Genomic DNA, 26,433 nt, shown 5'->3' on the forward strand with positions numbered 1-26,433 from the left:
GCTGGGATTATATCCTAAGAACCCTAAAACACCAATCCAAAAGAACCTATGCACCCCAATGTTCATAGCAGCACAATTTACAATAGCCAAGAGCTGGAAGCAACCTAGGTGTCCATCAGTAGATGAATGGATCAAAAAATTATGGTACATATACACAATGGAATTCTATGCAGCAGAAAGAAAGTAGGAGCTCCTACCCTTTGCAACAGCATGGATGGAACTGGAAAGCATTATGCTGAGTGAAATAAGCCAGGGGTTGAAAGACAAATACCATATGATCTCACCTTTAACAGGAAGCTAAACAACAAAACAAACAAGCAAGCAAAATATTACCAAAGACACTGAAATAGAGAACAGGGGGACAGTGACCAGAGGGGAAAGGGGAGGGAATTTCAGGGGGAAAAGGGGAAGGATTTACAGGAACAAGTATAAAGGACACATGGACAACAACTAAGGGGGGTGGAAATGGGAGGGAGGTGGGGAGCACTGGGTGGGGGGTGGGCTGGGATGGGAGTAAAAAAACAGAAAACTGTACTTGAATAATAATTAAATAAATTTTAAAAAATTAAATACATAAATATCTAAAATGTTATCCAAAAAGAAAAGAAAACTATCTCAATATAAATAAATAAATAAATAAATAAATAAATAAATAAATAAATTAAAAATTAAAATGAAATAGTTTCTCTTCAATAAATGGTGTTGGGAGATCTGGACAGTTACACACACAAAAATGAAACTCCACCACCAACTTACACCAAACCACAAAAATAAACTCAAGGTGGATAAAAGACTAAAACATAAGTCACAACACCATACGAGTCCTCAAGGACAACATAAGCAGGAAAATCTCAGATATTGCAGGCAGCAATATTTTCACTGATATGTCCCCTAGAACAAGGGACATAAAAGAAAGAATAAACAAATGGGACTTCATCAAACTAAAAAGCTTCTGCTAAAGAAAATATCAGCAAAATGAAAAGGGAACCAACCATATGGGAGAAATTATTTGCAAATGATACCTTAGACAAGGGTTTGATCTCTAAATTATATAAATAGCTCACATGACTCCACTCCAGGAAGAAAAGCCACCCAATTAAAAAATGAGCAAAGGACTTAACAGTACACTGTTAAGCAACAGTACACTGTTGGTGGGAATGCAGACTGGTGCAGCCACTGTGGAAAACAGTATGAAGTTTCCTCAGAAAACTAAAAATGGAACTGCCTTTTGACCCAGCAATTCCACTGCTGGGATTATACCCTAAGAATCCTGAAACACCAATTCAAAAGATCCTTTACACCCCAATGTTCATAGCAGCACAATTTGCAATAGCCAAGAGCTGGAAACAATCTAAGTGCCCATCAGTAGATGAATGGATCAAAAAACTGTGGTACATTTACACAATGGAATACTACAGAGCAGAAAGAAAGGAGCTCCTACCCTTTGTGTCAGCATGGATAGAACTGGAGAACATTATGCTAAGTGAAGTAAGCCAGGCAGTGAAAGACAAATACCACATAATCTCACTTATAAGTGGAACTTAATAAACAAAGCACACAAGCAAGCAAAATATAATCAGAGACATTGAAATAAAAAACAAACTGAGAGTAACCAGAGGGAAGTGGGGAGGCAATAATGGGGGAAATTAGGGGAAGGGTCATCAAGGAACATATATAAAGGACACTGGACAAAGCCAAAGGTGGGTAGGAATGAGCATGGGTGGCAGGGATGGGTGGGGCAGGGGTGCATGGTGGTGGGAAAATGGAGACAACTGTAATTGAATGCCAATTTTAAAAACTTAAAAAAATTTAACTAAAAAATTAAAATGAAAATTCTTTTCTGAAAGTTTGGGCCAAAAACATGGCTGTGTATTATACATGGCAAAATAAAGTATATTAAAATACAGTATATCTTAATATTAAAGGGGCCCATAAGTCAAAATAATAAAATAGGTTGGGAAATATGGGCCTAAAGCAGTGATTCTCAAAGTGTAGTCCCAGGAACAGCAGCATCAGCATCACCTGCAAGCTTATTAGAAGTGAATATTCTCAGATCCAATCCCAGATCTTCTGAATTAGAAAGACATTCAGGGCTGAGGCCATCAACTGACAAGCCCTATGGGTGATTGCGAAGCAGGCTACAGTTTGAGAACCACTGGACTAGAGGGCCAAGGGCTAGTGGCGTGCAAACTCCAAGAACGTGAGGGACTCCCCTCCTGGAGTCTGTCCCTCCTTGCTGGTCTTCTGAAGCATAGCCATGTGGATGACAGAAGTCACCTGGTCAAGCAACAAGCAGAGGAGAAAACATTTGCCAGGGAAAGCTCTGAGCAGCTGGAAAGGAAGAAATTTGCTACAAAGGCTCTCACATTTGCTGCTGCAGATAGCCCTGCAAAATTAGGTATGGTTTTGCTAATCTAGAAAGACAGTTATGCCCAATGCTCGAGTTCACGCCAGGTACCAATGCTGAGCAAACAAGATACTCATTTTAAGAATAAGCAATCTACCAAAAATCATTAAATGTATAAGGATTAACAGCAACCACAAAGAACAATATACTCTCTACTCACAATTATTGGGCAGGAAGCATGGGAGCTAATCTGAAAAGGTTGTGAATGGCTGAAAAATGGGGGAGAGGGGATGCAAATGAACATCAACAGAAGGAAGAACACGTTCTGCTACACTCACACAACGGTGAAAATAAATGAAGAAGAACCACGCCATAAACACACAAACAATGCAGGTCAAAGGTACTGAGTACATACAATAGTATATCATTGACATAAAAATTTAAATAGTGTTAAATTTATGACTAGCTATAGACAAAATATAGATCTCAGGACTTAGTGCATATGAAGAAAAGTGTAAAGAACTACATCCATGGGAATGAGAAAGATCAAGTTCAATAACTCCTAAGCGAAAGGGGATCAATGCAACAGCCAATCCTGTTCTACAGACAGTGGTTAACCTATGTTCTGTATATATAGAAAATGTAATTCTTAACATGAAGCATGAATATAACTTCATCATGTTTCATTCTTTCAAAATGAGAGGTGGAAATGAAATAGCCAAAATACTGTTGTTTGAACCATTATATGTCTCCTTAGAAGTATTGTGTTGTAACTCACATGGCTGGAAACTTAGGTCCAGTCCAACTGATAGGCATTTGAGGTCACTGAAGGACTTAAAAAGGAGTAACATAACCCACATTTTTTGGTGATAGATTACACCAGGATGAAAGAGGGACAAGAGTGGACAAGGAGTCTTTTTTTTTAATTTAATTGTTGTTCAAGTACAGTTTTCTGTCTTTTACTCCCATCCCAGAGGAGTCTTAAGGGGGTGCTGCAGAAGTCCAGGAAAGACGGTAAGATGCTTGATCCTGGGTAGAAGGACCCGATGCAGGGAGAGAGAATACTGCTAGTACAGAACAACGATGGAACTTGTTGATCAAGAAGGAAAAGTTACTCTCGAATGATTTGCATTTGTCCGGCTTAGGAGAACTGAGTAGAAGGTGGCACCATTCACCCAAAAAAGGCCTGCAGAGAGAAGAACTACTCTGAGGATAACTTTCAGAAAAGGATAGATGGGGAAAAAGTACTGAGAACAAGACAACAGAATTAGTGATTGACTGGAAAGAAAGAAAACCTCTACTTTTATAAACAAAATGCTTTTAAATACAGAAAGACCCTTTTGAAACTACAACTGCTCCTATTTCTGTGCTCTCTGCCAAAAGATGACAACAGAGTTTCAAAATGCCAGCTGCCTGACTGGGAAACAAGTGGCATCATCCACACAATTGTCATCACAGGAAAACGGCAGCACCACTCACTGTGTGCGCAAGTTAAAAGGGTCCTTAGAGAAGCTCCTTACTCCCTGAACATAGAAGCTTTTGTCTCCCTTTCTCAGACCGGGTACATTCCCTAAAGCGGGATCTGTAGTGTGTTCTAGACATAAACAAACAACCAAGCAAATATACATTTGATCATCCACTTCTAAAAACCTGAGAGGGAGCCAGGTGTGACATTATGTAAAAATAAACAGAACTGTTTATTAATTCCATAACAATATTAACTTTAAACAACAGTAGCTCCCACGAGTGCACTGTGTGTTTGTTTTGCAAATTGCCTTAGCCTGATCAGTCTTTGTTCAATGTCTGTGGTTAAACTATAGCATCCCTGCAAAATGTCCACCAAGCTCTGCGGAATGTCTCGTCTGTGGAATTTAGCCCACTATGCCATGAAAAAGTAGAGTGATAAATAAGTAATGATAAAACAGCATACCTTGAAGGCATTTTCCCTTATTAATAATTGTATTTTCATATTTAGAATAATGAAAAAGGCAAAACACTCAATAAATATGGAATTAAATAAATTTCAAAGCAAGTAACAGCTACAATCACACCATCAAAGTGCCAGAAGACAAGTGAGTTCGGTGTCACTAACAAATGCTTAGTTGAGTAGAGTTAAAAGCCCCTTTGAGTAAATTTCTCCCAGAATATAATTTTGCAGTTCTATATTTCTCCAACAGCCTAAAAAAATGTCCCTTGCTCCCTAGGAATAACATATCATATTACCAATTAACTTTTGTATACATCAGTCACCTTGATAAGTCTGTGGGCCTCTTCTCATTCCTTACCCCACAAAGAACTGTGCCAAACCTAAGACAGGGAATCTCATCTTCCAAACACCAGGTCTACGCTTCACTACACAAAGACCTCTCTTGTTCCGAGATATAAAGCTGGATTTTAAGGTCCTTTGGACCCAATGCTCTGTAACTTCTAGTAACCTCGATCACAGGTGGAAGAGAAAAACCAAAGAAAGCAGAGAATTTCTAAAATATCCAGTTCTCCATTCTCTGCCAGAAAATACACAATAGATAACAAAATGTGCAGCTGGTAAACAAATGACATCACCAGAATGTCATCTGATGCCAGCATTTAGTTTTAAATGTCCAAAACTTAACTCTTTACCTTCTGTTGAAAACCTGACACTCCTCTCACATTCCTTATCTTAGAAAAGGGCATCACTCCACAGCCGGACATGCAAGAGAGCATCAGTCAGAATCATCTCTAACTCTTCCTTTGACGACCCTGTCTGATATTCATTCAATGCACTCCTCATTACCAATCTTAAGGTATACATTAGTTCCATTATTTACTTTACCATCTCAAATGAGTTTTAAATCTTAAATGTACAAAATTCACTGGGTTGTTAATTAAATAAGCAACATATGTCATTCATACCAGTTAATAATTTAACACATGTTGAAAGACCACTACCTACCTCCCTAATAGCCATTCACTAGTTCTTCCTTACTAATAAAACACACACTGTGTTAGTATTAGGGGTGGCATTATGCCTAGCTAAATAGCTACATTTCCCACAATTCCTTACAGATCTATGTGGCCATATTTCCAAGGTATGGCCAATGCTGTGTAAGTCAAAGTTGTTGAGCATAACTTCTTAATGAAACACCTTAAAAGTGAGGTAGCGATTGCAGGAGCTGCAGCAATTCAACGTTGTGTTGGGTTGGCACGGCAGTGCTGCATTGATCTTGGACTATCTACTTCCAGAGAAAATAAGCCTTCCTGCTGTTAAGCCACTATCATTTGCAGTTTCTGTTACTGTCTGCTAAATGTGCCTTCTAATGAATATGCTCCTCGATAGAAATTACTGTTTTAGTTTCTCAAAAAGGCATATCAGCCTACATTCCAAATCAATGGCACAATGGCTTTAGGCATTTATCGCTTTTGCCTCAGCCCACATGCATTCATCTTCTGTCAACCATGACCTGAACTTCCTCTGGTGAGGCACTCCTCCCCTGCTCTCACTCCACATGCTTCAGATGGGGTTCATGCTGATCCCAATCCTAGGCTGGGCAAATAACTAAGATCTGCAATGACCACAAAACTCTGTCTCCCTGACCGTAAAAGTGGTTCAGAGAGGAACACAGGATCCAAGTAAGGTCAGCAAGAGTCAAGTCTAGAACTCTATTCAGACTCTTAAAGAACATACCTTCTGTTTAGCTGAATTTGAGGAAACATACCTGCATTGCTGGTCCTCATCTTGCCTCTGCACAGAGTCTGAAGGTCAACACGAAGGAGGCAGAAAGATACACAACCTTCCTGAACTTTTCAGTAACATTTAAAAAAACTGTTTTTTTTTTGTTTTTTGGTTTCTTGTTTCTTTGTTTTGTTTTGTTTTGTTTTTTGCCTAAACCCAGCTCCTAACCAATACAAATAATAAGAAACTTGGGTTCCACTATTTTGCTTTTAAATAAAGAAAATTATTTCAAGAGGACCTTGCACAATTGCCGCAACTCAAGTGAAGTAAGGAGGACTCCTCCCATGTTTCCTCCAGGAGACAACTGGCTCCTAGGCAGCAGCTTTAAAATTCCTTCTACTTTGTATATTCTCCAATTGCAAACACAGAACCTGGAGTACAGAAGCTAAACTTCTGGACTACCATAGCAGAGAGTTACAGTTGTGTAGGAGGTTTTCAAACTTGAAATTAAAAAATTGCAATAGTATTGATTTCTAGGATTGGGTCACAGTTTTCAAATTCCTCTAAATTAAATCCCAGTAAAATTAAGCCATGGTCTGAGAATCATGCATTCAAAGATTATAAAATCCACACGAAAAGAAAAAAATGTACCGGCCCAGTAAGTATCACACTCTGCATGCCTCCTCAACTAAGCTGAGCACATGACCATAACACCTTCAGGAGGAAACAAAAGAATCATAAGGCTATTCTGTTTCTAAAGCATTAAACTAGGTGCAAAGTGAATTTAAAAGGTCAACCACTGGAAAACAAAATAAAGTAAAATACTACTAGCCTTTACCTAACAGGCCCACTATTAAGAAAACTAATTAACTTAACTATATTTTGATAACTTTTGCTCATTTTAAAATGAGAATCATTCCCAAAAGGCATTTCAGACCTATAAAAACACTGTATCTGTCTGGCACCACAATCTTAGCTGTGAAACCGGTCCTTTTATAGAAATGCAGAAGAACTATTTTTATCATTAATTCTGACAAACAATAATGGAATGTAGAATAGAATTTGCGCCTGAAATTAACCAGTGCACAGTAATAAGATACCCACAGATGCTACACTCCCAAATAATATAAATTGGTTTTTAATCATTCTTTCTTCTCTTGCCCTGTACCTTCTCTTCTCAGAGTATATAATATAAAGATGTATCGCAAATCTGTTTCAAAGTTTAGGAACTTCTTCACTATTTCATTAGATTTCTAATAAAAGCAAAAAAAAAAACTTTTTAAAACATTTATAAAAGTTTTATTTATTTATTTATTTTTACAGAGAGAAGAAGGGAGGGAGAGAAGGAGAGAAACAGCAATGTGTGCTTGCCTCTTGCACACCCCCAACTGGGGATGTGGCCCACAACTCAGGCATGTGCCCTGACTGGGGATCGAACTGGTGACCCTTTGGTTCTCAGGCCGGCACTCAATCTGCTGAGCTACACCAGCCAGGGTGCAAAAAATACTTTTAATGCTCATATTATAAGGATATAATGTGTCTTCCTTCAACATATACATGTTTATTTAAGAGAACAGACTTAGGAGATCCAAAACCACCTAAAAGACCACAATTCATCCAAAACATACTGAACTGACATACTGACTATATCAACTACAAATTATACCCACAAATGAAAATTGACCCTAACTATCTATTAAAATGATATACACCCATATATCCACATGCATCTGAGTTTTACAAATTAAGGATTATACTAAATCAACAAAGCTGATTTTCAGTTTTGCCTTATAGGATTTGGATTTACTATATTTTAATCCTACTTAGTATTCAAAAATATTCATAAATACAAGCCTAACTAGAAAAACACATGCAATCTTTACACTAATTTTAATCAATACACTGCAAAACTGCCATCTATTTCTGTCCTAAACTGGCATTGGCAATAATGCCACACTGCTGGAACTTATGCCAACAGATTATTTCTTTAATGTTTCATTTATATCTTCCCAGTCAACCTACTAAAGAAAAAAGATATGCTTTTACTGAGAACATGGAAAAGATGAATCTTACAACAGCAATATACACTTCTTGTGCAATTTTAAATAGTCTGTATCTACATTATTGTTTTCTGGTGTTATTTAATTAATTACATATTCACTCGAATGTCTTCTTTAAGCAACTACAATTTAAGCTTCTATACAGTGTATATGTGGTCTGTATTCTCCACAGCACGTGGCATCTTCAAACTGCAGGTGGGCCTCATTCAGTCAGTCAAAGTCCTTAAGAGAAAACAGAATGAGGTCCCCCAAGAAGGAGGGAATTCAGCCTCAGACTCAAGCTATAGCAAGTCTTCCCTGAGCCTCTAGCTTGCCAACCTACCCTGCAAATTTTGGACTTGTCAGCCTCCACAATTGTATAGCCAATTCATTCATATTCATTCACTCATTGATTCATTCATATTTCTTTCTCTTCCTCTCTCTCCTCCCTCACCTCCATGTATATACTTTTGGTCCTGTTTCTCTAGAGAACCTTGACTAACACATTCATTATTCCATAGGGTGAGCTATGTTTCATGAGATTAAAAATGTGATTCAAAATGCTCTTTAAGACAAGAAGGTTCTGGAGGGAAAGATATACCAACCTGCATACAACCAAGGCCTACTCTGAGGTTAATAATAGATTAGTATAAAAGGAACTGATGAGGACAGTTGCATAATCTATAGTATTTATCTCTAGAAGTGAGGAAATGAGTATACGAATACAGACTACTCCGTAATACCATCCTATTTCTTTGATTCTAAACCATACTGTATCATTTTGTCTTGTTAACACTTAAAAATATCTAAAATTATGATGCATTTACAATCACAATCAGCCAGGCGGCAGTTGTGACACAGTTATCACTGCCTGTGCACACACATTAAAGTGTGCACAGTCGGTACCAGAGACTGAAAGACTGAGAAATGATAATAAAACACTCTTTTAAGAAATGTAGTGGGTAGAGGTAGAAGAGGGTATGGGGGGATAAATGGTGATGGAAAAAATAAAATTTAACCAATCTAAAAATATACATTTCAGTGGCTTTTAGTACATTCACAGTATTGTACTACTGCCATTCCTATGTTGTTTCGTTGAAACATTTCTAATATGCCAACAAAGAAAAGGAGAAGAAACCTTGTACTGCTGAGTCTTGCTGACACAGAAGATGACGCTGCATTGGAAAACATGGAAATGAGAACTATGAATGAAAAAAGGCAGAAGTATCTCTCTTTGAATGTGAAGTTTAAGCAACACCTTGATCAACTTATTTTACGTGTATTTTCCATTTTTGTATGCAAAACATTTTAAACATTACCTTAAACAGTTCTTCCAGCATACATAAAATTGTGGCATATGAAAAAAGCAGAGGGTTTTTCCCCCAAGTAAACGAAACAATGGTGTATCTGAACTGTAATGAAAAACAGCAGCAGACTGACAAGCCAAATTTCAGGCATATACAACTAATGACAGCTTCAACCACTGTTTGAGCCTTTACTCTGTGCCAGCCATTCTCAAACATGAATGCGCATCAGGACCTCCTGGAGGACTAGAATGGGACTGCCACTCCCCATCCCTGAGCTTCTAGTTCAAGGTAGCACAACTCATGTCAGAAATCACTCCTGGTCAGAGCTGAGAATCCTCAGGTATTCTCTGACCTGGGCAGGCTTAGCTCAGGGGCAAAGGGTTGAGCCTGCAGGGAACAGAATCAGAACCTGCAGCTGCACAGGGAGAGGGAAAGCAATGACTGATACCAATGACTGATGCTGGTCTACTTCCAAATCCAGTCCTGACGCCAACAATCTGCACGATAACTGCACAAGGTACTAGTGTTTCCAAGTATTAACCTGGGGGGCGGGGGAGTGGAACTAGGATCCATTCTCATCCTAAAATTCTAAAACCTTTGGCCCTAGGAAAGAAAGGAAAATATATAGGTAATGCTGGTCATCAATGATCTGAATTGGTTTTCCATTCAGGGGTTCATTCAAAATATAAGTTTTAACATTCCAATTAAAACTGGACCTAGAAAGCAGAACTTCCAAAACAGTAGAGTGAGGAGTTCAACAATTTTCAAAAGGAAGGAAGCAAATATATGAAAATCACCAATTATGAATCAGATGCCAGGATGAACTTCACTGCCCAGTATTAATAAAAAATATCTTAAAATAATACATAAAACTGTGTATTAGCAAAAGAGACTGATTCCTAAGTATCACACAGGATTTGGGGTTGTGAATTACAACATTTTGTGTTTATTTTGGTACTCAGAATATTTGCTAAACTACCTCTAAGGTCAACACTTCTAGAGTAAATCAAAATGTAAACTAACCAATCTCAGATTCCAGGAATTCATGCCAAGACTCAGATCATCAAATAAAAATAGCTAGTGCTAAAGTTACAGTACAAGCTCTATTTGTATGAGGTGCTATTCACACCCCCAAAATCACAGAAAATTAGAAACACACAGTACATACTGAATTCATTTAAAATGTTTTCCCTCTAGATATGAACAGGGAAGAAGCACATGGACAAAATCTTTAAAATCTTTTTCCTAATCAATATGGGAATTTTTTAATTAAATGTATTGGGGTGACATTGGTTCACAAAACCATACAGATTTCAAGTGGAAATTTTTTAATTAAATGTATTGGGGTGACATTGGTTCACAAAACCGTACAGATTTCAAGTGGACAACTCGATAAAATATCGTCTGCTCACCGCATCGTGCACCCGTAGCCCCAAGCAGAGTCTCTGCCCATCCCCACTTCTCCCCCTTGCCCACCTCCACCTACCCCTACCACCCTTTCCCTCTGGCTATCCCCAGGGAATCGTCTTTTTTAAGTTCCGACTTCAGTTTGGTGATGTCAGGTTTGAGATGATCAAGTCCACATCAAGTAGAAATTTCAAGGGGCAGTTGAAAACAAATGATTGCTAATCAAAACAAGAAAAAGTAACCTGTCTTTGAAGCTGCCCCTGAACTAACAGCAAACAGCCACAAACCCTGCTGTACAGAGAACCAGGCAGCCCGGAAACCCAGTAACTGGAGCCACTTTGCCCAGAGTGGCTCTTGAACCTGTGGGAGAAAGGGGTTCATCGTGACGGATGACCTCAAGTGATTCCTGTGTAAAAAGTCACCAAGTGTTGAAGGGCCCCATGCTATTACTGTGTCAGACTGCACTGCCTATTTTTAGTGATCAATAATGTTCCGAAGCATGCTTTGAGAGCCCGTTCCTCATCTACTTTTGCCCTTGCAACAGACTAAGGGAGCAAACTTGGACTTTAAAAAATTAAAGTATCATTTGTTATTCTAATACCTACTAAGTGGTTCAATTTCATCGTTTGCTTTTGGTGGTGAGTTTCATGGCCAGCAGCATTGCCAATACAGGACTAATTGTCAGCCTAGAAAAGGAACTGGCTCCATTATTTGAAGAAGTGAGACAGGTTATAGAAGTTTCTTAATCTGACAGTGGTTTTGATATCTACCTTATCTTCAATATAACAGACATAGTATCAGTCTAGCAATCTTGAGACCACAACAAACATTTGTATCCGTGTACTCATGAAAGGGCCGCTTTTGCACCTTACATTAAAGAAAAGGTCTATAGATACAATGTATGAACAGACTGATTTCGATCTTTCCTTGCATAGGTCTTATTTACTGAGATCTGGGGGTATCACAGAGAGGGTTCCGTCTATCACAGCTCCTGTGAAGTTAGTCCAGTCACCAAACTGCATGAGATTCCACTCAGTGGGTCAGGATCAAAATGTTACTCTGATCCACCTGAACTGTGCAGTGCTCCCTCTCGTACATGCTGCCAGGCCTGCAGAATGAAGCAGATCCTTTTTATTGTGAATAATAATGAGGACATATATTTTTTTAATTGTTTTATTTCTTTGCATTGGGAAGAGAAAATGGCTCAGTAAAAGTAATAAAATTGGTACAATCACTAACTTTCCTCTGTAGACATTATTTTGCAGTTCAGACAAGTATTACTGACTTGATTCTCCTGAGTGGGTGCTGCTGTTTAATGAAAATGATAGCTGATGGTTTTTCTCCCACTCTGCTTTCCATAACCAGTGTTTCAATGTTTGTGCATGCTTTATAAAATTTAGATGTGATTCATTATGGAGCTGTTTCCAGTATTGATATATATGTAAACATGATACTAGAACCATTTTTAATACATGATCATAAATAAAACTGTATTTTTTTAAATTAAAAAAAAACAAACAAAAAGAAAAAGTACCATAGTTCTTACCCTGTATGAATTTTAATTGCAGGTATTAGCCAAGAGATCTGTCTTATTTTGAGTTCCCCAGAAACAAACCCTAATACAAGTAGTTTATTTTGGGAAGTGCCGGAAACACTGGTAAGAGAGCAGGGAAAGGAATGCAGCCAATAAAAGGATGTGATATAAAGCCAGCTACAAGCTACACTGGGGGCAGCTGAAGCATAACCCACTAGGAAACCCTGGGACCTGGTATAAAACACAGCCGCTTCAGAGTTAACCAACCCAGAGGTCAAGCACTGGCTGAGGGCTGCTGTGGCACAGGTGTGGTGTTGATTCCGCGGCCCTTCCAGCCCTCGTGAGGGGTAGGGAGTTGCAGGCGCAGGTCTGTAAAGGCAAGGGGACTCTAGTCTCATGGCTTCCAGAAAAGTCCTCAAAAGTCCTTGGGGAAAGTAAAGCAGACACTGGTAGGCAGTTGGAAGTAGGAAGAGCAAAAGGAAGTGGATAAGGCATTGGAAATACGGGGAGGGCACTGAGGGCATCTACTCCAAAGCTCTTCCATCCCTAAATGATGCCAGCATCCAAGGTTTCAGTTAGCACATACCTAATGATGGCTGCATCCCAGACATGACCTTTTAAAAAAAATTTATAATGTATTTTTTTCATTATCATTTAGTCCCCTTATACCCCTTTACCTCCCACAATCACTACACTGTTGTCCATGTTGATGAGTCCTTTTTCCCTTTTGCTTGATCCCCCCACCCCCTAACCCCACCCTCCTGGGCTGTCATCCTGCTCTCCACCTTTGAGTCTGTCTCTGTTTTGCCTGTTAGTCCAGTTTGTTCATTCGATTCCACATATGAGTAAAATGATATTGTATTTGTCTTTCTCTGACTGGCTTATTTCACTTAGCATAATGTTCTCCAGGTCCATTCATATTGTTGCAAAGGGTAAAATTCTCTTCTTTTTTTTACTGCTGAGTAGTATTCCATTGTGTAAATGCCCCACAGTTGTACTATCTACTCATCTACTGATGGACACTTGGGCTGCTTCCATATCTTGGTGACTGTAAATAACACTGCAATGAACATAGAGGTACTTATGTTCTTTCGAATTAGTGTTTTGGGTTTCTCTGAATACTTTCCCAAAAGTGAAAGGGCTGGATCATAAGGCAGTTCCATTTTTAATTTTTTGAGCTATCTTCACACTGCTTTCCACAGAGGCTGACCAGTCTGCATTCCCACTAACAGTACAAAAGGGTTCCCCTTTCTCCTCATCCTCAACAGCACTTATTATCTGTTGATTTATACATGATGGCCATTCTGACAGGTACGAGATGGTATCTCATTGTGGTTTTAATTTACATTTCTCTGATGATTGGTGATGCTGAGCATCTTTTCATGTGTCTATTGACCACTCGCATGTACTCTTTGAAGAAGTATCTATTTTAGGTACTTTGCCCATTTTTTTAATGGGATTCTTTTTGTGTGTTAAGTTTTATAAGTTTCTTATAAATTTTGGATATTTCAATTCAACCAACAAAATAATCTACTATTGCCCAGCCATCATATAAAAAGCAATTTAAAATATCTACGTTGACTCTTCACAAGGCCTGGAATCCAGTTTCTATAGGAAAGACTAAAAAATAACATTCAGTTTTGGGTGGGTGGTACTAAGCAATTTGATTGATCCCAGAAAGCACACTACATTTGCTTTAATTGTTTATTTATCGCTTACTTGTTATATTTGCATAGCAGGCATTCTACATGTACTGAGATGGTTGTTTGGTGTTTTTCTAAGTGATTTTAATGGAGTTGATAGAGAATGGCCATATGTGGTCCACATCCCGAGGATGACACCTGAGCGCCACACTGCTGGAAGCCTTCGTTCTCAGTCGGCTCCACTGCACCGGCTGCAGTTTGCTGGATTCCTGGTCCTGTGCCCCATCCTTGAAAGCTCTGTCTGCAGTTCCACTGCCCATGGAGACTCACCATCTAGTTCTTGGCATACGGTCCTTGGTTAGGCCCTTGTTGTTAAGGTTTTGATGCCCCTGTTATCGCTATTAACGAACTCCCCAGTCCAGTCCCATGTCCTATAAAAACCCACAAACAGTCCTAGACATCCTAAAAAATAAAAGGTAACAGGGAAATGAAAGAAGAGGGAATGATAGGAAAAAAGAGGCTTAGGCCATCTACCACTAGCTCCTAACTCTCCAGAAAACTTCAGATCCACGTGATCAAAGCTTTTCTTGTAGACATTTCAAACTTAGTGGTATGTTCTACCTCAAAACTTCAACATTTCCAACAGGGCAAAAGGCCGGTACAAGAATGTTCATAACAGCATTAGTAATAACAGTCCTGGGCCAGGAACAACCCAAATATCAACTAAGAATAAGATTGAATAAATTGTGGTATACTCATACAATGGAAAATGACACAAGAATTTTAAAAAGAATGAACTACAGCTACTGTGACAACGTGGATTACTATCACAGCATACGGATGAGGGAAGGAAGCTGAGCAAAAAAGAGTACGCCCATACATTCTGCACGATTTCATTTATACAAGGTTCAAGAACAGGAAAAACTAAATCTAAAGCCATAGAAGTCAGAATAAAGGCTATCTCTTGGCGGAATCAGGATTAGCAGACTGAGAAGAGTCACAAGGGATGTTCTGAGATGCCAACAGTGTTCTTATCTCACTCTTGGTGATACCAACGCAAACGTATGCATGCTTAAAAATCCATCCAGCTGTACCCTTAAGATGTGTGCAGTTTACACTACTTATGTCATATACATTTGTATGTGTCTGCGTGTGTATTGCTGCACTTTTTTAAAAGGCAGTGATACATAACCATCAGCGATAGGAGGTGAATGAGACCCCGGGGTCACAGAAGTCAAAGGGAGAACATGGTATAGTATTCCAAATGGTATAGTATAAGGAGCCATATAAATACTACAAAAGGAAGATTAAAAAAAAAGACAATCAGAAAGTAGCCATCTTATTTAGAAGAGTGTAGGCTGTAATTGTTTTTGAGATAGCAACAGGATAAGTCAGATTACTAAGGGTTTACTAGATAGACGCAGTAAAAAATAACCCTCAAGAAGTAAAGGAAGAAGATTTGACTTTGGGCAGTAAATACACAAGGCAATATACATACAGATGATGTACTGTAGAATTATACACTTGAAACCTATATAATTTCATTCACTATTATCATCCTAGTAAATTTAATTTAAAAATTTAAAAAGAAATAATGGAAAAGAAAGATAGTATATAGTTTAAAGGGGGAAAAGTCTGAAGTTGTGCATGTGTGTTTTGTTGGGGGGAATATGACAGAAAAAAACTGAATATGTTTGAAAGCCAATGGATTAAAAACAAAAGACAAGAAACACCTAGTGGACAAGGCACAAGGGTCCAATTACAGCCCACAGGCCAAACCCAGCCCCTGCCTGTTTTGTGAATGAAGATCAAGTGCAACACAGCCCCACCCCTGCCCCAGCCTTTCATTTATGAACTGTCTCAGGCTGCTTCTGTAAGAAGACAGGATTGAAGGATTGCAATAAAAACCATCTAACCCTATACAGAAAAGTTTAAAAGTTTAAATCAGAGGACCCCTAAATCAGGCTCCTCTTGGAACTAAAAGGAGATAGCATTGGCAAAAGTAGAGAGTGTAGCCCATGGAAAAGAATAGAAAATGTGTGACATGACAACATCCAGTGAAAAAGCAAGAGAGAGGGATAAAAAATTAACCCTATCCTATGCCAGGCAATGAGCAATGCACTGAGTATCCATGAATAAATCAGAAATGGTGTCAGGACCCAGAAAGTAAGAAAATGATAGTAATGTTAACAGCTACTACTGATGCTTCTACCATTAGAGCTTGGCATCTTCTCCCTCAACCACTAGTAAGTCTATCCCCAAGTCCTCGGAATACTTCTGAAACCCATCAACTTGTTTCTATCACCTTCACCTCCACATACATTGCTAGCCACCATAAATCTATTTTGGACCAATGCACTAGGCTCCTAATAGATCTACTGATACCCATTCTTAGTCACCTCCAATCCATTTTCTAAAATACAATGCAAATCCAATCACAAATGTGTTCACGTCACTCTCCCATTTCCCTTCCCCCTACCACCCTAGCTGGCTTAAAGCCTTTGATGGCTTTTAAATGCTCATCTGATAAAATCCAAAAGCCCACTCATGGCCAAAAAAAGACCTGTGACACAAGTCAATTTAGCTAAGCTAACAATATTTCCTAGAAACCCCTTCCTTGAATGGTTTCAGGTTAGAGTTGGCCACAAGAGAAATCTGCATGCGATTTTGAAGGAAAAAGTAAATTATGCTCTGAAGGTCAGTAGAGCAGCTTGTATATGTGCTCACCCTGTTCTGCTAGTTCCCCTTGGAGGCACAGGGCAGCGTCTGAGCCTGCAGCTCCTGCAGCTCCTCCAGCTCTTGCTAGATCATCGGTCTCTCCAAATCCTGGCCCTTCTAGCCTCCCTGGGCCAGGTACACATGCAGCTCCATGGCAAAGAACACCAGCTCTTCCTGGAGGTCACCCACATTGTCAAGACCGGAGGGGGCAAGAGTCAGATAAAAGCTCTAGTTTGTTCTTCTGGGTTCCAATTTGTCCCGGTGGGTTCCAGTTCACGTGCAGTTGTTCTTTCTGATTGCCAGCCAGCTGACCCACTACACTGGCCTACATGATGAGGCCGGCATCTGACCACTTGTACAAAGAACAGTTTTACTGTTCTTTACAGATTTAACACTCTAAATCCTCTTGTCCTTCAAGATACCATAAGGTTATTTTAACAGATTTGTTTTCTCATTTGACAAATGAAGAAGCTAGGATTTAAAAAGTTAGTTGACTTGCCTAAGGCCATACTAGGTACCAGGTAAAGTTCGAATCCAGGTCCATCACCAAGATCATTGTTTTCTTAAAAACTCGATTCCTCTACCTCCCTATAGCCAAGCTCCACATGTACCCCATACCGCTCTCCACATTAACATTCACCAGTTCTCTCCTACTATGACTGACCTCTGCAGTGAACTCTCTGTAACCATTACCTTTTCAAAGATCAATAGAGTTAATGGGATGACACAGCACACAGAACCTTACACAACACGGTGGTATGCTAATGACCGACAGTGCCATGGCTTGTTTTTCATTAGCATCATTTTAACATTCCAAGCCCTTTAATGGAAGGAAATCTAAAATAGCAAAAATGTATAGCATACCATATTCATATGAAAAACTTTTTCAGAAAGAGACAATATTTTATAAGGAAATGAAAGAAAGAAGAAATAGAGTAAAGGAGAAAAACAAAAGGAAGAGGATGGGAGGGAGTGGTTGAAAGTTAAATGTTTGTTCCTAGCAAAATCAAGCCAGCTTTTTCAATCCCATAGTAATGCACAATTTCATCAGCCTCTATGAAATATGTTAGCCATTAATCTGAGTCACACAGTCTCTGACAGTGCTGCCCTAAAACCCACGTAACACAGTCTAGACTGAATTTTCAACCACAAGAGACTCTTACAGTTCCACAATGTCAAAGGAGATAATTCGAGAGTGATGACATGGGAATGAGACCACGGCAAACAGTCATAATGACACATGTGTCAGTCTTCATAGGATCCAACTAAATGACAGTTGCTTCTCACCGACTCTGCAGTCGAACCCCAGTGGGTTACTCCTAGCTTGGGCTTTATCATACAAGAATGCTTTGGACACAATCCTTCATGCAAAACCTACATTCAGAAAATGTTTCTCCATTCTTTATTGACACTTCCCCTCAAAACTGTTTTGTCGTTACTGAGTGAATGTAATTATGAGTCTACCAAGACTAACGAGTAAAGGATGAAGCATTTCTTTAGGCTTATTGTACAATTTTTCAATGTTTTTAATGTCCTTATTAGCAAAGCTTGTTAAACTAAATTATATGTAAAGCCTCAAAAGAAGTTAGTTTTCCCTCCTGGAATCAGACACTTCAAAGTTAAATACCTAATTTCAACTTTAAATATATAATACCAGTTGGCATATCGAGCACATCATATTTAGGCACAATGATGGGCAGGAATGCAAACTTTTACCCAATCACAAAACTCAAAATTGTTTAACTTCTTTTGCAAATCTCTGACCCTACCACACTACACTTTTACATTATGCATTTGGGTACGACACTGGCAGTAAACAATGAGTAGCATATATTAAATGCTCACTAGTACTAGGTCCTATTATTCTAAGAGCCTTACTTCTATTCCCTCATTTGAATTTAGAAGTATAGGTATCTTACAAATGTTTTAGTAATTGAATAGGTTGAAAAATTCACAAAGAAACTGTAAGATAAGCATTCGTTTCTTCTAAGCAAAGTTGATGTAGCAATATTTTTTTTAATCCATTTGCTCGACATGGGAAAAGTACTCGTTTTGAACATCTACTAAGTGTAAGGAACACATACACCCATTAAAAAGGATGCTTTCTCAGTCACCACTGTAGAAGCTGATATTGAAAACTAAGAAGCAAACTAAAGATTATAACAAAATGAGTAAATTCTTAACTAAATGCAGAGAAAACAAATTATATATTTGTAATAAATCACTTATTTAGATGTTATTTTAAAGTAGTTATTATTTAAAAACTCATATTGAAAAATAATAAATAAGCTTTCTAAGAACAAATATTAATAAAGAAGCTTTCTAAGTCCAAAATCAACACAAACAACAGTATCGAAAATTATACCAGCAGACTACTAATATTCCTACATAATACAATGGAAAAATGTAGATCCTGTTAATAAAAACATAAAGATGTTCTTGTCTTCATGACATTAAGCCTAATAAATTTGGATGTCGAGTGAATGATAATGTAGCAGAAGCACCTGTAGGTTAATGGTCACTCTTTGTACTACCTGGGGTGTGCGTGTGTGTACATAATAAATATATATATATATACATATATATTATATACACACACACAACCTACACTTGTAGGTTAATGGTCACTCTTCATACTACCTGGGGGGTGTGTGTGTGCATCTGATGTAATCCACCAAATAATGTCAATACATTTCTGCTAAAATTAGAATTATGTGTTTGAGGCATTTATCAAATTGATCTGTTCAACCTGCCATGTAAGCCATTGTGTAAGGTCTAAAATAGAATCTAAAATACTTTTTAAAGTTTTCAATCTATATTCCTGAAGCTGTTCAATGAAGCCAATTCCTCAAATTCACTGAAGTAATTACATCGGTAACTAAGCTCCAAATGGTAAACGTAGCCATTTGCCTCCCTAGTAAGTAGCATTCTCCCTTTTTATCTCAGCCATGTTATTCTGTTATATGACAGAAGAATAATAAAAACAAACCACAGCATTTTGATATGAGAAGTATTCAGCACAGAGACTAAAGCATAGTGAGTACCATAGAAAAGTTATATATACATTATTGTTGATGTTATTAATCAAGGGAACCAGACATGTACCAAATACTTATCCCATTCCACACACTGGGCTATAGGCCCCACAGTCAGGCATGTCGATGCAGACTGTGCCAAAGGAGCTTAAAAAATACACATTCCTGTAAAATACCTACCAATAAATTTAACTAAAACATAGGAGACTTACACTTTAAAAACTATTAAACATTCATGAAATAAATTAAAGAAGATACAATAAATGCAAAGATATCCCATGTTCATGGATTGATTTACATATTCAGTGCAATATGCCAAAGGCATTATTTACAAAAATAGAAAAAATTCTAAAATTCATATGGAGCTACAGAAAACTCCAAAAAAAGCTAAAATAATTTTGAGAAAAAAGAATAAAGTTAATAGCATCATACTTTGTGGTTCCAAAATATATTACTAACTTATCATAATTAGAACAGCACGGCACTGACAAAAGAATAGGCAAATAAACCAAAGGAACAATAAATAGCCCAGAAATAAATCCATGTAAACAGTCAAAAAGCAATATAAAAGGAATAATCTCTTCAACAATTGGTGCTGGAAAACTAGATATTCACATGTAAAAGAATGAAGTCGACCCTTTTCTTACACCACAAACAAAAATCAACTCAAAATGGATTAAAGAGTTAAATGTCAGACCCGAAACTGTAAAGCCTAGAAGAAAACACAGGGAAAATGCTTCACAACAGTGGTCTGAGCACAGGTGTCTTAGATACCATGCCACAAGCACAGGCAATGAAAGCAAAGACAGACAAGAGAGACAACGACAAACTAAAAATCTTCTGAATAGCAAGTGAAACAATAAAAAAGTGAAAGGACGACCTACAGAGGGGAAGAAAATATTTGCAAACTGTATAACCAGTAAGGAAGCAATATCCAAAGTGTATAAGGCACTCCTTCAACTTAACAGCAAAAAGAAAAAATAAACAAATTTAAAAATGGGCAAAAAACTTGAATAGGCATTTCTCTACAGAAGACATGCAAATGGCCATTAGGTATAAGAAAATATACTCAAAACCACTATTTATCAGAAAAATGCAAATCAAAAACATGAGATACCACCTCACACCTGTTACAATGGCTATGATAAAAAAACATTTTAACAAGTGTTTCTGGTGATGAGAAGAAACGAAAATATTTGCACACTGTTGGCAGGGATGTAAACTGTTACAGCCACTATGAGAAACAGTATGGTGATTCCTAGAAAAATTAAAAATAAAACTACCACATGATCCAGCAATCCCACTTCAGGGTATTTACCCAAAATAATTGCAATCAGAATTACAAAGAGATGCCTCCACCCCCATGTTCCCTGCAGCACTATTCACGACACCCAAGATGGGCGAACAGCCAAAATGTCCACTGAGGGGAAATGGATGAGGAAAATGTGCCATGTACATACAGCGGAATACCATTCAGCTCCAAAAACGGAAAGCCTGCCATATGGAACAATATAGATGGATCTAAATGATATTATGATAAGTGGAATGAGCCAGTCACAGAAGTAAAACACTATGTTATACTCTTTTATGAGAAATCTAAAAGCAGTCAGATAGAAACTGAGAGAGGAATACTGGTTATCAGGGGCCAGAATAAGGGAAATGTGGAGAGCTGCTATTCAAGAAATATAAATTTTCAAAAAATAAAAATATAAAATGTGATGACTGGGTCCCAGCCCTAAAAATTCCAATTTAATTGGCGTGGGGTGTATCCTGGGCACAGAAAATGGTTAAAGCTCCCATGTGATTTACATGCATGGCCAAGTTTGAGAGTCATGGTAAAATAGATGTATTATTTCACTTAGTCCTAATAAATTGTTTTATTAATTCACTTTATAGATGGGAAAACTGAGATTCAGAGAGACTCAGTGCCTTGTCAAAGACTTGAAAAAGTCTGCTCAACTCACAAAACCTCTGTACTAGACTGTGCTGCTTTCTGACCTGCAAATGTGCTAAAACCATTGGTATGCCTCCTACAGTCTGCAACCCTGCTGAGGGAGGGCCATATTGCTCCTTTGTCAATGTGCTCGCTAGGGGCCCCCCTATGAACTCTGAGCCCTAGAGCAGGTTTGTCTGTTTGTGTTTTGTTTTTACATACAGACCATGACCCATAGAGGGTAACGAAAACAATTTAGTGAAATTCAATAAGCATTTTAAATAAAATAATAAACTCAATGAAAATATAACAGTGCCAGACTAAATTGCATATAGTATAAAAAGTATTAACTACAAATACTGAGTCTTGAAACTTTTATTTGTGTATGTGTGTGGTGTGTGGGTATTTATACTATGGCAAGAAGTAAACCGTATTTATTACCATGAGTTGCAGCCAAACATGTTTGAAATATATCCTAGGTAGAGACAAAAGCATGAAATTAAAAACATGATCCTGAAAGTTTTATTCACCTTCTAATTTGCAAATACTTACTTGGTATTTTTCTCTACTCCAGGGATGTTTTCCCTGCCTACCCATGGTTCAAGCACAGCTTAGTTATCCCCCCCTCCTTCTGCCTCCCAGGCAGAGGTAACTGTCCTTCAGAGCATCACCACTGTTACCAACACCTATCACATTGTATCACATTTTTAGAGCACTTGCTTTACAGTTCATTATCAGAAAGGGCGGCGGCTCTCTGAGTAAAAGGAACATAACACAGAGCCTGGTACATAGTGGAGCTTATTTTGTTTAATGGATACAGCATCTCTCCATTATTTTACTCATGAAATTTTGGTGATACAAATTATAAATTAAGAATGAACTGTATCTTCCATTTTTCTGGATAATCCCAAATTACCAGTAGAATTATTTTAATATCTGGCTTATCCATACCTAGTGTAGATGATACTATGCTCTGCCACAGATTACATCAAAGAAGAAGGAAGACCAACTTTAAAACTAGCTCTATGGTAAATGAATTTTTTAAAAACGCCACTGAATAAAGCCCAGAATTAAACTGGAAAAAAAGTAGCTCTATTAGTATAGCTGACCTTGTTGATAGCAGCCAATTCTCTTATCTGTTTTAAGATTAAATGAACTATTCTAATTCCTATTTTCACACCTGCTTTTAACTCAACTTAATTATTGAACACGTACCAAGTAAAATACAGTAAATAAGTTTGAGTTTGTTTCCATTTTATGAATAGTAATGCAAAAAAAAAAACATTTTTACTAAAACAGAAATCAAAAGGAAACAAAATAACTATCCTCTTGATCTTTAAACCATCCAACTCTTTTTATCATCTACATTCATCTAAAGAAAGGCATTTTATAATATTTTTCTAACATGTTTATGGAAATATTGGAACTAATTGATTATTAAGTCTTTTAAAACATATATTATATATGTATATATAAAATATAAACAAATACATGGTTTTAATATCTTATGTCCCTGATCAGACAAAAGTCCAGTATTATCATAGTGATCAGAAAAATTAAAACATTTGACACATTCACTATATAAAGTACCAGTTAGTATGGAAACTACATAATTTAAAATAAAACTAATATTATTTACCATTAGAAGAAAACAATTTTAAATTGTAATAGGATAGAAATGAGAATTAAAATTAGAAGCATTCTGGAGATCATGCTCCATAAAAAATCTATTTCGAGAATCCATGTCTTTGCCAGTCTTTCTGCAAAGATAATCTTCAATATCCCTGATCACAAATTTATACAACCTTAAAATGTGAAAAAAAAATCGCATACCATTTTTTTATTTTTCAATCAAATGACTTTATGACCTTCCAATTTGTGCAGTTTCACTTAACACCACAGGCAAGGCCACCGGGCAGAGCAGAGCCCACAGCCAACCGTGGCCAGAACACATTGGCAGACGGCATCGCTGATTCATCACAGGGAAGAACAGACTGCAGCATCTACAGTTCTGACGATGGCCAAAGAGGGTAAAGAATTGGTCGTAAGCCAAGTTTTTCCTCCTCAAGCACAGACAGAGGACTGGAAGTGGGCAAAACTCACGGTCACTACATTTAGTTCTTTTAGGCCAGGAAAACGGCTGGTGGGGGAGGGAACAACCAATACTTTGCAAAGCCTTACTCACTGTGGTCCCCAAAATGGACAATTTAGGCATCTTTATAGCAATGTGTTCCTTATTCATTTACTTCTATTAAGATTTATATGACTCTTTCACCTATACTATGCTAAATATTTACTTTGTACACTGAATATAATTTCCTTTAGGTAGCCTATAACCAAACAATGAATTTCCTATTTTTCTCATTTTAGATAATTTGATTTTATATAACATTTCTCTTACCTACCAAGTACATAACTAAAAATCACAGATTTAAAGTAATAACCCATCGTCTACTATGGAATTTGAGGCAGCTGCTTAAGTGGACCATTGGGATAAAAAATGATGCAGACACTAGTCAGAAAGGGAGATCAGGTTACAAATATGCCCAGCGGACTATGGGAACCAGAGAAGCTTCTCTTTCTCATCTTCCCAGTCTACTTAGCTGGCTCCTCACAAACAAGAACCCACAAATTAGAGGACATGGCCTAACAAAGAGACCCTACACCAGAATCCTATGCAAAACTCAACCGAGAAAGACTATACCACTCTGACTCACCCTCTAGAATGGCATACTGGAGATCTTACATATTACTGAGATGAAACGCTCTTTGCCAAAAATCAAACATTCACCTTGTTTTCCTATTAGAAACGACTAACCTCAACTATGAAAGCAACTATAAACTGGTAGCAAAAATCTAATGTTTAAATATTTAAATAGATTTATAACTGATTTTTGTAACTCATAACTCATTTTTAAAGAATCAGTTTAACTCAGAATTATACCAGAAGGCATTGGATTAAAACAGAAGGTATTTTGTTATTTGGAGAAGATGTAAACATGAATTATATTTTATTATATTATTATTATAACAGTATAATATGTGACTAATTATTAACTAATAATTATGTAATAATATTATATTAATTGTGTATATTGTAAATAAGTGAGCATATATTTAAACCTGGAAACTCTAAGAGTGATGAAAACAGACATTTCTGATATGAAAGATATTTAGATATATTATCATATAGATATTTAGCTATGTTATTAACTACATATAATTTCATAACAGATATGAGGGCTATGATATAAACTTGACTCTAACTTACTCATTATTTCAGCACATATTGAAAGTACCTGACTGACTCCAAACCTAAGACCAAGACCAAGGCACTGAATTAGTTTGGACAGAAAATATCTGGGCCCTTCTTTTTCTTGTGGGCACGAAAAATAGAAAGGAAACCTGCTTTATTTTGAGGAAATAAAACCTCAAAGGTATTGCCCCTCAAAATCATAGGCTATAAAAATAATATGTACAAAGAAATTCCTAAAAGATATGTATCACCTTCCTTCTTTGAAACACTGTAACATCTCCTCGTGGATTAAACCAGGTCATCAGAGAGCTACACACCAGGCTCACACCACATTGCCAGCCACAGGTGCCCTAGCAGAACCACTTCAGGAAGAAAAACAGTTACTCACTGAGCATACACAGTGATCTTTATCTACATTTCAGTGTTCTCAAGGCAAATACTGTTTTCATGTTAGAAAAGAAAATAATCAGATCATGAGAGGCTATTTCTCAAGAAACAGAGCCATGCCAGGAGCCTATATTGAAGGGCATTATTGGAAACATCCTAGCGAATCCTGTTGAATTTCACTGTAACAATGTTGAGGACATTTTACATTACCCTATAAGAAATCCACTTGAAAAGAAACTATAGCAGAAATTTCACTTTTAATTCTGTACAGAAATAACTTTGTTCCCCTTATGCAATTGGTTTGCTTTTCTCATGAATGAGCTTTTCCACTAATCATTCAACTTCTTGCATTTCCCTCTTTGCCCAGCCCAGAAGATAGAAAACTCAGTACTAAATGTGGGACTAGCTCTAATAATCACACATAATTTCAGAATATAGATTTTGCTAGCTAATATCAATGGATTCTCTAGCTCACTTCATCTTATTTTTGTTCTTACTGATATTCTCAGATTCTTTTTCATTTCATTTTGCATGTTTGTACTATTACAATCTACTTACCTGCAAGACCACTTACCAAAATCTTCTAAAAACTCACCAAGCTGTATATTTACTATATATAAATTATATCTCAATAAAGCACTGAGGAAAAGTACAAAAAAATCCCATTTACAATAATCGAAATCAAAGGGCAGTAATTCAAATATCTCTTACACTATCTTAGAGTCAAACCTTAATAAAATATTCTGAATTACTTCACCCTTGCAAAAGACATCACTGAGTTAATACTTTATTCCATTTGTTATAATTTATAATTTAAAGTATACTTACATGTCCACATATGGTATTTGTTAAAGTTGGAATGGGAATGATTTGAGGGATTTCATTTGGTGAAGATTACACTGCAAAGTCCTACCGGTCTATTTCACTGAGTTGAAAGTACATATCAGTGAGTACATAAAAGGAGGAAGAACTTCGGGGAAATGAAAGGTAAGTGGAGAAAGGAAGATGAGCACGCAGAACAACTGGCTAAACCAATGCCAAGTGCGAGATGCACATGCCCCTGCCTCTGGCTTCACTCTTCTCGCTTGGTTGTCTTAGTAGTGATTCTCAAACTTTTTAGTGTTGAAGCCTTTTCTGATTTTTAAATTTTGTTGTTTTGTTTTTGTGGGTTATAC

At 37.4% G+C, this 26,433-nt stretch overlaps 1 protein-coding gene across 1 annotated transcript in view; it reads right to left on the bottom strand.

Annotated features, from left to right (window-relative positions):
• TTLL7 (tubulin tyrosine ligase like 7) overlaps nucleotides 1-26,433 on the bottom strand; it is a 149,068-nt gene that overhangs the window by 111,154 nt on the left and 11,481 nt on the right. The gene's annotated exons all lie outside the window — the stretch shown is intronic.

The sequence above is a fragment of the Artibeus jamaicensis genome, unplaced genomic scaffold, assembly GCF_021234435.1.
Source record: "Artibeus jamaicensis isolate MK-2021 breed Jamaican fruit bat unplaced genomic scaffold, CSHL_Jam_final scaffold_1019, whole genome shotgun sequence".
Taxonomy (NCBI): Eukaryota; Metazoa; Chordata; class Mammalia; order Chiroptera; family Phyllostomidae; genus Artibeus; species Artibeus jamaicensis.